The sequence below is a fragment of the Lathamus discolor genome, chromosome 3, assembly GCF_037157495.1.
Source record: "Lathamus discolor isolate bLatDis1 chromosome 3, bLatDis1.hap1, whole genome shotgun sequence".
Taxonomy (NCBI): Eukaryota; Metazoa; Chordata; class Aves; order Psittaciformes; family Psittacidae; genus Lathamus; species Lathamus discolor.
Genome location: NC_088886.1, coordinates 126,211,204 through 126,228,814, shown reverse-complemented (window position 1 = coordinate 126,228,814; position 17,611 = coordinate 126,211,204).

The following is a 17,611-nucleotide window of genomic DNA, read 5'->3' as shown; positions in this document are numbered from 1 at the left end:
CTACAAAACTGATGGACAGGGGTAGGGCAGTTGATGTCATCTAAATGGACTTGTGCAAAGTGTTTGACACTGTCCCACACAACATCCTTGTCTCTAAATTGCAGAGACATCAATTTGATAGGTGGACCACTCGGTGGATAAAGAACTGGCTGGATGGCCGCATGCAAATAGTTGTGGTCAATGGCTCAATGTCCGGCTGGAGACCAGTAACTAGTGGTGTCCCTCAGGGATTGGTGTTGGGACCGGTCTTGTTCAACATCTTTGTCGCTGACATGGACAGTGGGATTGAGTGCGCCCTCAGCAAGTTTGCCGATGACACCAAGCTGTGTGGTTCATTTGATACGCTGGAGGGAAGGGATGCCATCCAGAGGGACCTTGACATGCTTGTGAGGTGGGCTGATGCCAACTTCATGAAGTTTAACCATGACAAGTGCGAGGCCCTACATCTGGGTAGGAGCAATCCCAGGCACAGCTACAGGTTGGGCAGAGAAGAGATTCAGAGCAGCCCTGCAGAGAAGGACTTGGGGGTGTTGGTTGATGAGAAAATGAACATGAGCCGGCAGTGTGCGCTTGCAGCCCAGAAAGCCAACCATATCCTGGGCTGCATCAAAAGGAGCGTGACCAGCAGGTCGAAGGATGTGATCCTGCCCCTCTACTCTGCTCTTGTGAGACCTCACCTGGAGTATTGTGTGCAGTTCTGGTGTCCTCAACATAAAAAGGACATGGAACTGCTGGAACAAGTCCAGAGGAGGGCCACGAGGATGATCAGGGGACTGGAGCACCTCCCATATGAAGACAGGCTGAGGAAGTTGGGCTGTTCAGTCTGGAGAAGAGAAGGCTGCGTGGAGACCTCATAGCAGCCTTCCAGTATCTGGAGGGGGGCTATAGGGATGCTGGAAAGGGACTCTTCATTAGGAATTGTAGTGATAGGACAAGGGGTAATGGGTTAAAACTTAAACAGGGGAAGTTTAGATTGGATATAAGGAGAAAGTTCTTTAGTGTAAGGGTGGTGAGTCACCGGAATGGGTTGCCCAGGGAAGTTACCAATGCTCCATCCCTGGTGTTGTTCAAGGCAAGGTTGGACAGACCCTTGGATGACATGGTTTAGTGTGAGGTGTACCTGCCCATGGCAGGCGGTTGGAACTTTATGATATTAAGGCCCTTTCCAACCCTAAGTATTCTATGATTCTCTATAGTTGGTATACTGCCTGTGCATTTCCTGTTGCTTTCCTAAAGCTATTGCATAGGTAGGGAGTAAGAATAGGGAAACAAAAAGGATAGGAAGTATGAGAAGGATTCAATACAAAAGGAGACTGAATGTATTGGAGAAGTAAAGCTAAAAACCAAGGGTTAAGGATAGTTCTCTGAAGGAAGGTTACAAAGTTTTGTTTTTTTTCCTATTCTCTTATATTACCTAATCAAGAAATAATTACGCTTACCCGATGCTTATTAACACAGACTGAAGGAAATGTCTGTCTTCTGTTTTATTATATTAATCATTGAATAAGAACCTTATGGGATAATGTCCTGGAGGGAGGGAAGGAAGCTTTTATCTGAATCATTTGAACCAGTTTCACTGTATTCAAATTTTTCTTAAGATGATGAAATTTTTACTTTTCAAGACTAATCTTTCAGTCAGCTTAGGTTAGGAAGATGGTTCTATTTTGCATCATAAAGATACGTTTTACAGAAATGTCTGTGAATTACTTGAGTCTGGCTACCAGCTGAGGAAGATCTACTGATCCCATCTTCAGCTGCTATTCATATATCAGAAGTAATAATGTCCAGTAATAATGTCCCCTAACCCTAACCCTAACCCTCACCCACCAACAATTATTTTCAAGACTCTTCTTGAAAGTGCTCTTTAGGAAAGGCCAATTTAAAATAATTTCTTTTACCAAAAGCAAAACAAAAGAGGAAAACCTGTTGAAATTTATATTAATGTCTCATATGTAGCATAAATTAATTGTAGTTTAAAATATGAAACAGTTACACCGAAAACAGCTTAGCATTGGGATTCTTACTCCGGTCAGTTTTGTTCATGAATGTGTTTGACACTGTCAGTCATCACATGTATGAAACCAGGAGTTATGTTTCATGTTGCCAGTTCTTTAAACAACAAAAAAATCTTTTGGTGTCTCCTTCCAAAAGCATGCATTTGAGAGGCAGGTTAGCTGCAAGCTTGTAAGAAGATGGGAGACAGAATTTACTCTGATGTAAAATTTAATTGCCTGATTTTTCCCTACATGCATATCGACCATAGAGATGAAGCACCCCTGAATAAGTTTTTTCAGGTATGTAACACTATTAAGACTATTGTTCTTACACAGATTAATCTGGACCGGGGTTTTAAAGCCAGAAATTTGACAAAACATGAAAGATTGTTGAAATAAATGTGCGATTAATTTTAACTTTTATTTGCAACACACAGAATACCAGGCATAATTTTTTTTACCTACCCTGCTTTTCCTCTCTATTTATTGCACATTTAAATTCATTATGGAAAAAAATTAGAAAAAAAAAATATTCCTGATAGTCACTTTTATGATCAAATATCTTTTCCAATTAGTGTTGGCACCTCACTATAATCACAATGAATGTTATTAATTCAGTAGTCTGCATTCTATTAACGGTTTCATCATAGTAGTGTGTTCAGGAGCTTAATGGCTTTTGCTTATTAATGCTGCAGCCTCTGGTCTTATGTCCATTAGTACTGTGCGATATCTTGGGTTTGCATTGATACGTGTATATACAAACATCTAAACTTATGGTTATATACCAGTTTTGATCAGGTGACTGCAAGGCTATGAAACTATTTTGAATTTACATAAGCAATTTTTTTTTACTAAGATTATTGTACGTTCAAAATGTTCTCCACACAGTGAAAGGTGTAGTGCCATTATAAGTCAGCAGGATACCATTACAACAACATACAAGAGAAGACAACTGCAGTGGTGGTTGCTAGTCATGGTGCATAGGTGTTGCTGATTTTTGAGGTCATGGTAAAAATACACCTTACATATACAATATTATTGTGAGGCTATGCTAAATAAAAAAAGTGATTCAAAAACATAGACAAAGTGGTTTGTGGGAAACTGAAGGCTGGTAACGATTTGTGGGGGAAAAATTTTGGTAACTACTGGTTTAGAAAAATCCTGACAGTCCACCTTACTTTCTGTTGACAGAAAAATAATTAAGAAAATATTTGAGCTCTCCAGCCTTCAGAGGAGTTCAAATTTTGGCATAAACTGCTTTTTTTTTTTTTCCCCTTCTTATTATCATAGAATCATAGAATCATAGAATGGTTAGGGTTGGAAAGGACCTCAAGATCATCTAGTTCCAACCCCCCTGCTATGGACAGGGACACCTCACACTAAACCATCCAACACAAGGCTTCATCCAACCTGGCCTTGAACACCGCCAGGGATGGAGCACTCACAACCTCCCTGGGCAACTGATTCCAGTGTCTCACCACCCTAACAGGAAAGAATTTCCTCCTTATATCCAATCTAAACTTCCCCTGTTTAAGTTTGAACCCGTTACCCCTTGTCCTGTCACTACAGTCCCTGACAAAGAGTCCCTCCCCAGCATCCCTATAGGCCCCCTTCAGGTACTGGAAGGCTGCTATGAGATCTCCACGCAGCCTTCTCTTCTCCAGGCTGAAAAGCCCCAACTTCCTCAGCCTGTCTTCATACGGGAGGTGCTCCAGTCCCCTGATCATCCTCGTGGCCCTCCTCTGGACTTGTTCCAGCAGTTCCATGTCCTTTTTATGTTGAGGACACCAGAACTGCACACAATACTCCAGGTGAGGTCTCACAAGAGCAGAGTAGAGGGGCAGGATCACATCCTTCGACCTGCTGGTCACGCTCCTTTTGATGCAGCCCAGGATATGGTTGGCTTTCTGGGCTGCGAGCGCACACTGCCGGCTCATGTTCATTTTCTCATCGACCAGCACCCCCAGGTCCTTCTCTGCAGGGCTGCTCTGAACCTCTTCTTTGCCCTGTCTGTAGCTGTGCCTGGGATTGCTCCGACCCAGGTGTAGGACCCTGCACTTGGCACGGTTAAACTTCATGAGGTTGGCATCAGCCCACCTCACAAGCGTGTCAAGGTCCCTCTGGATGGCATCCTTTCCCTCCAGCGTATCAACCGGACCACACAGCTTGGTGTCATCGGCAAACTTGCTGAGGGCACACTCAATCCCACTGTCCATGTCAGTGACGAAGATGTTAAACAAGACCGGTCCCAACACCGATCCCTAAGGGACACCACTCGTTACTGGTCTCCAGCCAGACATCGAGCCATTGACCACAACTCTTTGTGTGCGGCCATCCAGCCAGTTCTTTATCCACCGAGTGGTCCATCCATCAAATTGATATCTCTCCAATTTAGAGAGAAGGATGTCATGTGGGACAGTGTCAAACGCTTTGCACAAGTCCAGGTAGATGACATCCACTGCTTTACCCTTATCCATCAATTCTGTAGCCCCATCATAGAAGGCCACCAGATTGGTCAGGCAGGATTTGCCCTTAGTGAAGCCATGCTGGCTGTCACCAAGCACCTTGTTGTTTTTCATGTGCCTTAGCATGTTGTCCAGGAGAATGTGCTCCAAGATTTTACCAGGCACAGAGGTGAGACTGACTGGTCTGTAATTCCCCGAGTCTTCCATTTTCCCCTTCTTGAAAATGGGGGTTATATTTCCCTTTTTCCAGTCGTCGGGAACTTCACCTGACTGCCATGATTTTTCAAATACGATGGCCAGTGGCTTAGCAACTTCGTTCGCCAGCTCCTTCAGGACCCGCGGATGGATTCCATCAGGTCCCACGGACTAATCTAAGATTAGTTTCTGTTCTCTGAATTTCTAAGGGTACAAGTGTAAAGAAGGACCTCTTTTAATCATTCAGCATCACCCTCACCTCTGTATAATACTGTTGGTAGTCCTTACTTCACTTTCCTCCAGTAAACTTATAGCTTCTCTTCAATCTTTCTGGAAGACAATCTATATATATTTTTGGATTATTTAAATGATGGTCAGTCAATCAATCAATCACAATTTATATTGTCCCATTAATAACCACTGGTATTTAAATGTTTGTATCTTAGAATTTTCTCTATTTTTCCTCCCTATTGTCCTGCACTTTTTAAAATTTAGTCAAAATTCCTTCTGTCTGTGGATTTTACATATCTGGAACATCTCATGCAAACTGCTGCTCCACTAAAGCACTTCCCGAGAGCACTCCTTTTTGTGCACCTTCTAATAATCCAGCAGCACATATCAAAATCATGACCTGGACTTTACATTTGCTCTATATTGTTAGGTTTGTTGTGACACTGAAGCTTTCACAGAGGTAGATCCAGTCATATCACTCCCTTTCATGATGTTTCCTAAAATAAAAAATAAAAAAATCCTTGATAATGCCACTGCTGCAAGTCACCTAGTCTTGGACAAGCCTTTGACTTGGAGGGAATGATCCTCTTGCTTCAAACCTGAGCACTTCCTCTGTCTTCCAAAACGAACATTACGCAAGATCTATTTAGACATTATGCCCTCATCAGAAAGCACATTTAGAGCTGCGCAGTGAAACAGTCCTTGTATCACTAATTAAAATTCAGTGGTAAGGTTGTTTAATCACTCCCTCCACTGAAAATTCTTACTTTACTTTTCACATTTATTCTGGTAATAATGTGTTGAAGAGCTCATCAGCCTCTGAAGGAAGGCAACAATTTTTCTCATGTACATAATCATTAAACTGACAAATAGGCACAGCACTATACAGTTATCAATATTAGCACAGCAGCCCCATCACTATTAAAACTCTTTGCAGCAGGGGATTAAAGCGCATAAAGGGTGGTGGTGGTGGTGTTTCAGATCCTTCCCTTTTGCTCTCCGAGCACCCCCTCAAATCAATTCATACTGAAATTCCTCCTTCCTGCACAAAAAGCAAGATAATTGAGTGCATTTGATTTTGTAAAAAATTAATGGCCTTATTTGTCGTTCTTTGTGGGTTAGGTTAAAATGCATTTATTTCTTTTATTTATTTTTTTCATTCATGATTGTAAGATCTTAAAGCTGATGCATGAATATAACTGTCTACTGCAGACTGCTTTCAAATTCAGTCACCAGTTCTGCCAGTGAAATAAGTTGGGTAGAGGGGAGGACTCCCAGATTACCTTTCTGAATTTTGACTTGGGTGAAATAACTACTTTGAAACTCCTCAGCTGTCTTTTATGAGTTCAGAGAATCAGAGTGCAGGAACCACCCAATTTCACAAGAATAGGCTTGCCAGCCACAGACTGCTTCTGTGGGCTATATAGATACACCCGTATAATCAGATGAAGTTTTCAGGAGTATCAAGCCTTGCTAAACTGTGCAGAAGCAGAACTGCAGCAACTAGAAATAAAAGACCCACAGGCAGGTCTAGAGAGCACAGGTAGGACAATGTGCACTTTGAAAGCCTGGTGTGGTACTTTTGATGCAAACAAATGGAAGTCAATAATAAGGTAAAAAATTCATTTCATAGCAAGTTTAGAATATGAAATAAAAGGGGAAAATACTCTGTTTCTTCACTAACTGAGCTGTGGATCTGAAAGGCTTGCTAAGCTGCCATTAAAAAAAATAGTGGATCTTGGAGTTGAAGATCAATTACACAATTAACACTGAGGGGAATACCAGTTCCGTTTCTCATTTTGTTCATGGCATACTTAGCTCCAGCTTCCAGTTTTCATTCTGAAAAGCATGAATTAACACCAAGGGGATTTTGGGGGCTCTCTCTAAAAGGCAGTTAGAGTTTTAGCCCTGACTTTGTAAGTCCAGGGTAGCGATGGCACAAAAAATGACCACAGCTCAGGAAAAAGTCTCTCCTATTACTAAACAAGCAGGTTTGCTGTATTTCAGACTTAGTGATCAGCTCATACTTAGGTGCCTCAAAATGAGAGGGCTATCCCCAGCATGGCTATTTTATACTAGTGTATTCAATTTTGCACATGAGGTTGCAATCTAGGAAGATGATTGAGGTACCCTTTGCTACACACAGCTATATCCTATCCCATTATTTGGTTGATTCGGGTAGTGTAATTGGGCCCTCCTTTGGCAGAGATTATCTCCCTGATGTATCACGCGCTGTTAGTGCAAGCTTACCTAAAAGAGACAACATGTCAGGAGATCTTGTTATTACTGCAGTAAGACTTTGCAGTGGCCTCCAAAAGGACTGAAAAGAAACTATGTATCAAAATTTATATATGAAGGATGCATCATGGGGAGAATCCCTCTGCACTTTATTCACTCTTTATCAGAGAGAGGCTGACCTAAACCTCACACAATTTACTGTCACCAGGATTACTTGCTCAGAAATGCAAGACCCAAAATATCCCAGGTTGTCCCCCAGGACACCAGGCAGTAATGCACCCTGTGTGGGATTGAACGGGGGTGTGGTGTGATGCTTCCTCCAGCCCTTCCTCACATCTTCTACTGCAGCACTCTGGATCCAGAGATCTCTAGGCACTACAAAAAGGCATGGCAGCACTGCTGAACTGGGTGGTTTACTAGCACTGAAAATCGCTTTGAATAAAGAAGGAAATGATAGCAAATTTAGTCACTCAAGAAAATAGTGCACAATAAATAATGTATGGAAATGGAATTTTTCTTTAAGAAGGAAGGAATGCTGAAGCTTTTATGAGCAGTTAATGCCCTCTCTACTTATAATCTTTGGAGTTTTTAAACCTCTTGGCAGTCAGATATGTTCAAGTGGAAGAATTTAATCTCTTCTACCCTGGATGATAGGTACCAGAAATTTGATTTGACCTGAAGTTCCAGGATGTTAGTTTCATTTTGCAAAGTTTGATGTTTTCTGTTGTTTTGTTTTCTCAATAACATTTTACTATGGGTCCCCAAACAGGGAGGTAAAATTCAAGACATGTACCTGGAGCGTGATGCATACCTTCCACAGGCATTTTTGGCTTGGAAAGGCAAGTATTTCCTTTGGCATGAAAATTATTCCGTTTCCAAGTTTGCTGGTGATAAACCAGGTGATGCAAAGTTTATCACTTTTAGGAATCACATCCTGGGCTTGTATTTTGAACTTGATACATTTGCTTACTGTGATGACTTTAGGCTGTTATTTACTCAACTTTATTTTCCAATCCTTTGAGGCATGTAAAAGAATGATGAAGAGATAGAAAACCCATGAAGCTTGTATATTTTTGGCAGCATTGCCAGATCTTTTGATGCAGTCTTACGAATGAATGTTCAGCTTATATTCAGAATCTATCCTGTATTCAAATTTCCCCATTGTATCATGAAACTGGGAGGCAAACCGTTCAAAGACTGTGCTAAACTTGTTGATTTGCATCAAACTTCTGAAAAGCTTATAGCAAATTATATGGTCGTTACTTTCTTCGCATAGCTAGAAAAATACACTTGTAATGCATTTTTGGAAGATTAGATTTCAGGTAATGGAAGCTATGCTTTGATTTAGTATCTCTAATTATTCTTCATTACATTAAAACCTGCCAGAATCACTATTGGATGAACATTCTGAGAGGGGGTGGTGGTAACTTCACCATTTGAATTATTTAAAATTATCTCATTATTCAAGCAGAAGTAGTTGGATCTAATGAGCTAACAAAGCAAGGCATTATGGGTGCAGAAGACCAGACTTAACTGGTCAATTTCATCTATCTTCTTACTACAAGCTACGAAAGTAATGGAGTTAAAGAAAGCATCATACTTGAAGGCATGACTTCAGATGAGTGTTTGGATAACTCATGCCCAGCAGAATGCACAATTCAGATTTATGTTTTCATCTAGGGAGATAATTTATCCTGAAATCAATATTGTGCTGGGTATGTCAAACAGCAATTATACGGTGCTTTATGTTTTCAAATCAAGAGATGACTGTTTGCTGTTCTTAACTTTTGCGAAAAATTTTTGGGGTAAATCAAGTAAAAGCTATTTTCCCCAAATTATACACTGGCACAGCAAGCTAAACAAGCATAGGAATTTTTCAATGAATATCACAGTCTAGTTGGCTATATCTGAAGTGCATCTATTCAAAAATTATGTAGCAGCTCCCCTCCCCAAACATGGCTGGGCTTAAAGAGCTTTTTAGACATTCCAAACTCTAATTTGTTGTGCTGGGTAACCAAGAATCTCAATGATTATACTCTGTGGGATTTGCTACAGTGTAATCTTCTTGATAAAAGATATTTTCTCTTTTTATGTCTTTCTCTAAGTACTACTCAGAATGCAATAAGGTTTTTTTATTTTCTTACTAATTATCTAAAAAAAAAAAAAAAAGGAAAAAGAAAAACACCCACCCCCCACCCACCCGAAAAAAAGCCAGAATAACCCTGTGCTGAAAGCTAGCCTATTTACACTGACAAAGTACAGCTGATTTCAAAGGATGTGATTATCTTTCATACTTTCCATCTACAGGTGTCAATGACTGCATGCAAAGCTGCTTCTGACTGGAAAGAGCCCACCCTCTGAAAGTATATTGAGATATCTGATTTGAAAAGATGGTGCTGTAATCTGTTACCTCTCAAAATAAAATAAATGGAATCGACATTGCACCTGCACTCCGATATCTGTTTAAAAAAAAAAAATATTTATGGCTGTATTTCCAGAATTACACCATTCATAAAAACTTCATTTGGGAAATCATTTGTTGAAAGGGTACTAAAAATTTAAGGTGTAAAGGGACAAGAAAATTGCAGCTCATATGTGAAAAATTATGGGGCTCATTGTCTATTTTTATTTTTTATAACAGTAGAATATAATCACCTTTTTCTGTGTCACTTTTGGACCAAGAAATATGTCACTACAAAATATTTAGCTATTGAATTAGCTCATAGCAAAGCCCTGTGATTGAAGAGGGGGGACAAATTATCAGCTCAGCTGGTAAAATTGTAAATGTCCTAATCAGCAGTCCCTGAAACTGGAGATATGATGCATACTCTACTATGTCAGCTTCTTTCCTTCAGTATTGGATGTATCATCAGCACTCATAAAGAGAAAATGAGAGAAATTTCTTCAGCTTGCATCACAAGTCCAAGAAAGAAAGGTATAGCTCAGAGAAGTCCATGTGTTGATTAGGAATGTATTCTGCTTGATCAGTAAGGGGTTACTGAAAAATTAATACCTGTGGAAGATCTGAGGGCTTCAATATAATAAACGGCTGTAGCAGTAATATGTAAAGACCTAAGTTAGTTAAGTGCTAAGCCTCCTACTGTTGTAAGCAAAATCTATAGGACCTGAGCTATATAGTTGCCTGCATTTTAGAGCACAGTAGGAATATTCTTAAAAACAATTGATTGAAGTGTTAGGTTTTGTCACTGGTTTTTGGTTTGTTTGTTGTTTTTTTCTTTTTTCTTGAGAATGTGAGACAAAACGCTGTGTGTCTATTTTTAACGGGATGTAATGAGCTTTTCAACTGATTAAATTTGAACAGACTTTCATGCTTCTCCAGCTGAGCTGATGACCACAAACAAGCTCTGTCTGAATTCAGATCTTAAAACTGCCAAGCATGCCAAGCAAAGTGGCATACTATTAAAGGCAGATTTCCGTGGGTTTTGTTATTGTGTCCAGCTTCTCCAGTCCTAATAAACCTTGGGTTATATATTTTTCAACACATGGACTATTTGCAACATCCCATTTCCCCTCCCCTGTGGATTTGCTGCCATCTAATAAAGCTTGAATTCATAGTGCTGTTTTCTGGGGGTGGGGTTGTTTTGATTTTTGTTTGTCTGTTTGTTTGTTTGTTAGATAATTACAGAGTTCTGTTTCCTCTAGCTGGTTACTGTTTATTTTCACATCAGCCTAATCTCCTGCTGTCAAATATGATTGACAGTTGCCAAACAGCTAAAAAAATTATTACAGAGGTACAGTCACATGCATATACAGTATTTGTAATGTCTCCTGAGGGAGACTACGGACTAAATAACTGGTTCTGGTTCCTGGATCCCTTGAACACCAGGTGCCTGGAAGTTGTTTAGGTGTTAAAGAAGTGTGTCAGAACAGAGACTGAGGGATGGGTTGGGGTCAGATCATCAGCCTGTGAAATTAATTTTCTCCTTCTGTTTCATTTCAAAAAGAAGAAAATAGTAAGGTTAGGATGCAGGACAGGGAAGTCCCAAACTGTTTACAATAGTAGCTTTGGAGTTCAAAATGGGGAAAACGGGATGAAAAAATTATTGAAAATATTCTAATTTCTTCTCCTTCAAAATCACACTCCTGTATAAAGGGAAAAAAAATCTGTACAGTATTCCTTGTTTGTGTGTGTTTTAACCTGCTTTCTTTTGTGATTGTAGTTTATATTGACTTAAATCTTATAAAGATTCCCAGGCTCCAAATGTTTTACTGGGTCACTGACTGGGTCCATAGTTTTATAAGCTGTCTTGTTGTCAGGCTGTTCTCAGTAGATATAATGCTATCAGGTGTGAGGTTATAAGGATGAAATAGAGAAAAGAAATAAATAGCAGAGGAATAAAGAAAGGGAGAAGGCATAGGGGAATGGGGCAGGAGGTTAAGTTGAAGAGAATGCTGGTCTTCACAGAGGGCATTTGTACAATGTCCTGCACAGTGAGGTTTCCATAACCCCAACAAGACACCAATATAGGGCTATGGGTTCAGCTGGATGACACTGCTAATGAAATAAATTAGGTTTTTATCCTTTGCTTCTGTGCCACAGGTATAACTGGCATTTCTTTCGTCACACTCCTGTTAACACTGAAAACTCTTATTGTAGTTCCTTCCTTCTATCTGTTTACCCAGTGGAAAACTTTCCTCTGCGTACTGTCAGCCTGGGACATAATTTCTTGAGCTGAATCTCTTTTTTTTTTTTTTTTTGCTCTTCTTCAGAATCTTTTTAGAGTCCTTTGTTATTTCTGTCTTGAGTGGTGTTTGCAGATTCTCCTAAATTTAAATCATCTGTGAAGTTAAATAACATAAAATTTGTTTCTTCTTCTGGAATGTTATTACATTAAGCAACCCAGACAGACTGTCTCGATTTTCTGCATTACATTGTGTTAAAGCACAATAGTAACTAGTTAATGAACCCCTTTATTTTTCCATTTTTAGAGCAGAACTGAAAATTAACATCAGTACAGAACACTATGTGTTTTCTTGTCTCAGCCTCTGCTTAGTTAGAGGGCAAAATATAATCACTGAATCACTGGAGGCTGATGAATCTATGTGAAGGGATTACTTAAAGAAAATAACTTGCTTGATACAGTTGGAGACCACACTATTTCACCACAGATAAAAGAAGAAGTTATCACTTTATGTTTTCTTTAATTGGGATTTTAACAGGTTGAATCATAAATTAGATCCCTACAAAGCAGGGTGACTGGCAAGACTTCATTCTATTTGTTTTGTCATTTTTCCTTTGAAATTCCTTTTGATTTCACCAGTATAAAGAACAGGCAGCCACCTCAAATTAAAGGTTTAGAATGGGAGGATCAAACAAATCTCATCAGACTGCAGGACAGAAGAGAAATTATTTGAAAAGTTAAGAAGCTCATGTCATCTTCTCTCCTGTTCTTTCTCAAAACAATGGCAAAGAGTTTGCTAAAGTCACTGGAAGAAAATGGAGGCCTGCTCTAGCAAACAAGTGGGAGTTCAGATTTTTAAAAGCTTTTGCCTCACAGCATTCTTATGCCACTGAGAAACTGAGGCACAAAGAGATGAAGTGTTATGGCTGTATCTGTAACAGATAGAAGACTCCCCACCACTGGTTCCCTGAATCACGTTTTTTCATGAACTAATCCCACACAAGGTTGTGGAGGTCAAATATATCCCACTTTCTTCTTAGAAAAGGAAATATACTGAGCTTTTTCTGAAGCAAGTAGATTTTTCATAGGCATGTGACGACTTTGTTTCTCCCAACTTGAGCTGAGAGGAAGTCTTTTCCAAGATTTGGTATATGATTCTTGAAAAGAAAGACTAGGGGTTATACTGTTATCTCTTTAGAAAATATTGTATTATTCATTTTTAAAGAAAAAAACTGAGGTTGCCCATCCACTTCCATCTATAAAGAGAATAAATTTGCACTCTGAGTCTTTTATGTTTATATTTTAATATAAATATTACAAAAACGTAATGTACAGACTGACAGATGCTATAGTATTTCTGTGATGTATTTTGATGCTCCATTTACAACTTCAAAGCATTGAATTATTTGTGAAGAAAGAAATGTATGGTAACGGCCCATAATCTGTTTACATGGTCTGCTGTAGTGCTACACAGGATGTGTTGTGTATGAAATATTGCTTTGTCACACTGGCAAGGAGATCTGAAATGGACTGGATCTTTCCGAGAAGGAAATTTCATTTTGTGGGCTGTGAAAGAACAGTTTCCTTAGCTTTGTGCAAAATGATTTTAAAAAATCCAGGGGAATGCTGACCTCATCTTTTAAAAGTGATGCTATGAATCTTGGCTGTGTAGTTACATTTTATGAAATAAAAGAGAAGAATTTGGGAAAATTACCCAGCCACTTCGGTGCTTCTTTCCAGATGAAATGTGGATGGTTTTGTTCTATTGAAAATCTTGTGAGATCCTGTCAAATTTCTTTTTAAAAATCAACAAGATACAGCAAGTAACATTACTGATCATGCAGAATGACGCTGGAATGTCTCGGTTTTCTCAGTGTTCAATTCCTGGGCATGTCCTGTCTCTGCTTTCCAGCTTGGTGTTTTCTCCAATGCCTTTGGTGAGCACCCAATTGATTGCACACTGAGATTCTTACTGCAATAAGCAACCAAATATTTATGAACACAGAGGAGTTTGTTGGTTTTTTTTATTTCTCTTAGACCAGACGAGATAACTTCCACAATCCAAAGCTGAATCTGTTTATTGCTCACTAGGGGATCCCAGAGTCCTAAGATACAATGAAATTTGTTGACTGAACTTCAGAAGTGTTTCCCCTCAATATGCTTTTTTTTTCTTTTCCTTTTCTTTTTTGCTTACTTAATTGCTTCGTGTATATTTCTGCTCTGTGTGAGAGTTAGACAGTGATTCTGAAACAGGAGGATGTCATATTTATTTTGTAGGCATTAAGAGTTCTAATTACTCCCTGACGAGTCTCATTCACAAAGCATTTTATTTATGATGCTTTTTCTTAAATGATTAAACATGTATTGGTTAAATATTTGCTAAATGTAAGGCCATCACATCCTTGATGCTGCTTCCCAGTAGGAAAATAATAAGAAAATAGTAGGTAGCTGTTACACGAAAGTCTTTCCCAAAAGACTGTAGCTATTTATCAGAGAAATATAGGCTGCCCTGTTTCTTTTAAATATATACAATTATATGACATTTTTTAATATGTGGTTCTATCTGAACTGTTTTGGATTTGTCTGCTCTGCATCCTATAAGTAAAACCTTTTGAGGTTTGACTTTGTAAACATATATCTCAGGTAGCTTGTTAGAGTTGCTGCTTTGTTTCCAAATCGTCAACAGCATTTTTTTAAGTTCTCACCTTGATCCTACTGGAGATCAAATGAAGTGTGTGCAAAGAAAAGCAAAGGGGATAGAGTGGAAATTAACCAGGGAAAAGCACTGAGTAGCTGCCCTAGAGATGCAGGTCTCAGGTGTTACCTCTGCATTTTCAGCTTGTTTTGGGGCCCTTCCTTGCCTGCAGCTTTTAGTCCTTTCTTCTCTCATTTCATATTGATTCTTGTGACTCCCTTCTTCTAATTTTTCTTCTCTTAATTGACACTATTTCCCGTATCTCATCACTTAGTAGCTCTGTTTTCTCACCAACTCCACCTTTTTTCACAGGCTGCATGTTGAGATTACCATTCTTGCCCTGTATCACAGCATTTTCAGTTATCATAGAATCATAAAATAGTTTGGGTTGGAAGGGATCTTCAAAGATCATCTAGTCCAACCCCCCTGCAATGAGCAGGGATGTCTTCAACTAGAAGAATTTGAAGTTAATAACTTCCTATTTGCAAACTGCTGTCAGTAAGAAGGACGACGCTGACATCTAATAAAAAATCCGTGAAAGATGGTGGCACCTGCACATGAGTTCTCATCTTCTGTTCAAAGCATGGTTGTCACGAGCTTTGAATGACACTGTGTGTGTCTCTGTGTGTGCGAGCTCACACGAGATATGCACTGGGAAGAGCTAGTGGAAAATCATGCTAGAGGTCGGCATTGTTAGAGGGAATTGCGTGCTGACTAGTCAGGCAAGCCCTTATTCCAACTCCCAAGTTGTCTCCCTTCACCCTTGGCAGGTTTGTCATATTTTGGATTTTTGGTAACTTGTTCTGTGCTCTCAATGTGAAACACATGCACATCTTAAAGTGATATTACTTTTATCTTGATGGAAATCCTACTGCCATCATTATATCTTCTTTCATGAAACCAATAGCTTTTAAGAAAAATTAATACAGAGGTATCAAGGTCAATTACTCTTGGTAATGCACAAAATATATGAGCTAAAATAACCACAGTCATCATGGATATTTTATTGGTCCAATAGAACACACCAAAATAAGAGGGATGAAATTCTCTAAGGTGTATCTATGTAATGAAGATGGAGTGAAGCATTGGGTCGCATGCAGACTTAGGACTTGAGGTCATGTAGGTGCTGTAATTGAGGACTAACAAAAAATCCTTTGAAAAATGTTACTCTTCCTGGCATTGTATAGACAGGCACCCAGAAGAGCTGCAGCAACAGTGTATGTCAGGGGATGAATCAACTGAAGTACCGTGGGCAGGCAGTACAGCTTCACCATAGTATTGAAGGTTGAAGGGATAACTACAGGCCTAGGGAAACAGGGAGGTTCAAAAAGCTGGCTGGGGAACTTGCTTTACTCCTTACAGCAGGGACTGGGTAAACCCCCTTATTCTGAGATATAATACCTCAGCCTTCCAGTCACTGACCAGGTCTTGTGAGCTTAACACCACCAAGAAATGCATTTTTCAGTGCTGAGTAATCGGTAAATTCAGGAAGCCTTGAATGTGTAACTCTTTGTATGTCAGGAGCAGGCTGTGTGTGGGACTGCAGATAAAAAGACATGACAAAATGGTTTTCTTCAAAGCTTTTTTATTTCCTGGGCCTACAGTACTGCATAACATGTAAATTCAGAACAGCTCCACCTAATCCAGAGATGGATGGCATTTACTCTACTGCAGGCGAGATCAAAGTGAGGCTGAAAGATGTATGCATTTTAGTGCCTGTAACATTATTTATTATGCACACAACCCAACAATTCCTGAGCTTAGTTCCTGCTGCTAAGTGTCTTCCTCACAACCTGCAAAGGCAGATTCTTTAATTAACCTTTAAATGATAATTATTTCACTGGCAGTGCACCAAGCAGAATCAAAGTAACTCAGTTTATACTGTATTAGACTTGTCTCCTGAAGATATGTTAGATTACCTGGAGTAACTTAGTGGAACTGAAGAATACTACATTTTATTTGTGCTGTGTTCTACCAGATCTGTGGACAGATAGGATTGAATGCATGGGGCAGGGCAGATGATTTGGTTTTCTGAGAATCTTGCTGAGTAGAAAAGCCAGACAATGCAGTCAGGAGTCATTTGGGTATCAACATGAAAACGTACCGGAAAGTGCAAAGGAAAACTGGCCAGCTACTCTGACTTTGGCAATGACCTAAACAGACCTTACCATGACAAGCGTTGCTGTGCCAGTAGGAAAACATTTGCTATGATACTTGAGAAATATACATCCAGATAGTATTCAATAAATTATATCACTTGCTGTTATTTTTATGAGCTGAGCATGGAGGAGTTTGTATGGGGGGCTAGTTGACGTGCTTGGCTTCCTGGAGCTACAGAGAGCAATAGGGCAAGTCCTCTCAATACATGGGAGGTAAACTGATTTCCCAGGTATTTAACATATTTAATTTCTAGACCATTCCCTCACTCCTCAATGAATTTTATGCAGTGGGTTCATGTTATAATCTGGCAGTTCAGCACTATCCCCCGAATCGAACCTGCGAAGAGGTGGTAAGTAATCAAGGAGATAAAGGCGCATTTTTGCCTCCTGCAGGCCTCTCCTAATGTTGTGTCCACAAAAGCTATGGTAGAAGTGACTCCCTCAGCCTGGGATAGAGATGCCAGTGAGGTGAAAGTATGTGTCTTAAGCATGTTGATTATTCATGCAGATCCATCATTTTAGGGAAAGCAATGATGCCAGGGCTAGCAGCATCCCTTTTCCTCACGTACTTACTTGTTTCTTCCATAGACCACAGGAAGCAACTACCATAGGATAAATGAAGGAAAATGGTGGATAAACTACCTTCTGTTTTCAGGACATTTTCCAAATCTGATTGGAACTGTCCTTGAGAGTGATGGTTCTGTGTTTTGTTATTTAAGTGCAAACTGTCCTTAGAAGCAGAATGCTGCCACCTTCTCTGCCTTTTTGAATCTCCCAGCAGCATGTCTCTGGGGAGGTATGTTTTACCCTTCACTATAACCACACTGTGGTTTTGCACACAATTCACTGGTTCTCATTTATTCCCACATGTTCATAAGCAAGTCTCTCATCTGAATGACTGGAATATATTGCTGTCTCCAGGCTAGAAAAGTCAGAATAAATGGATGCGACCACATTCCTTATCTCCAGACTGCAGAAACTTTTGTCAATC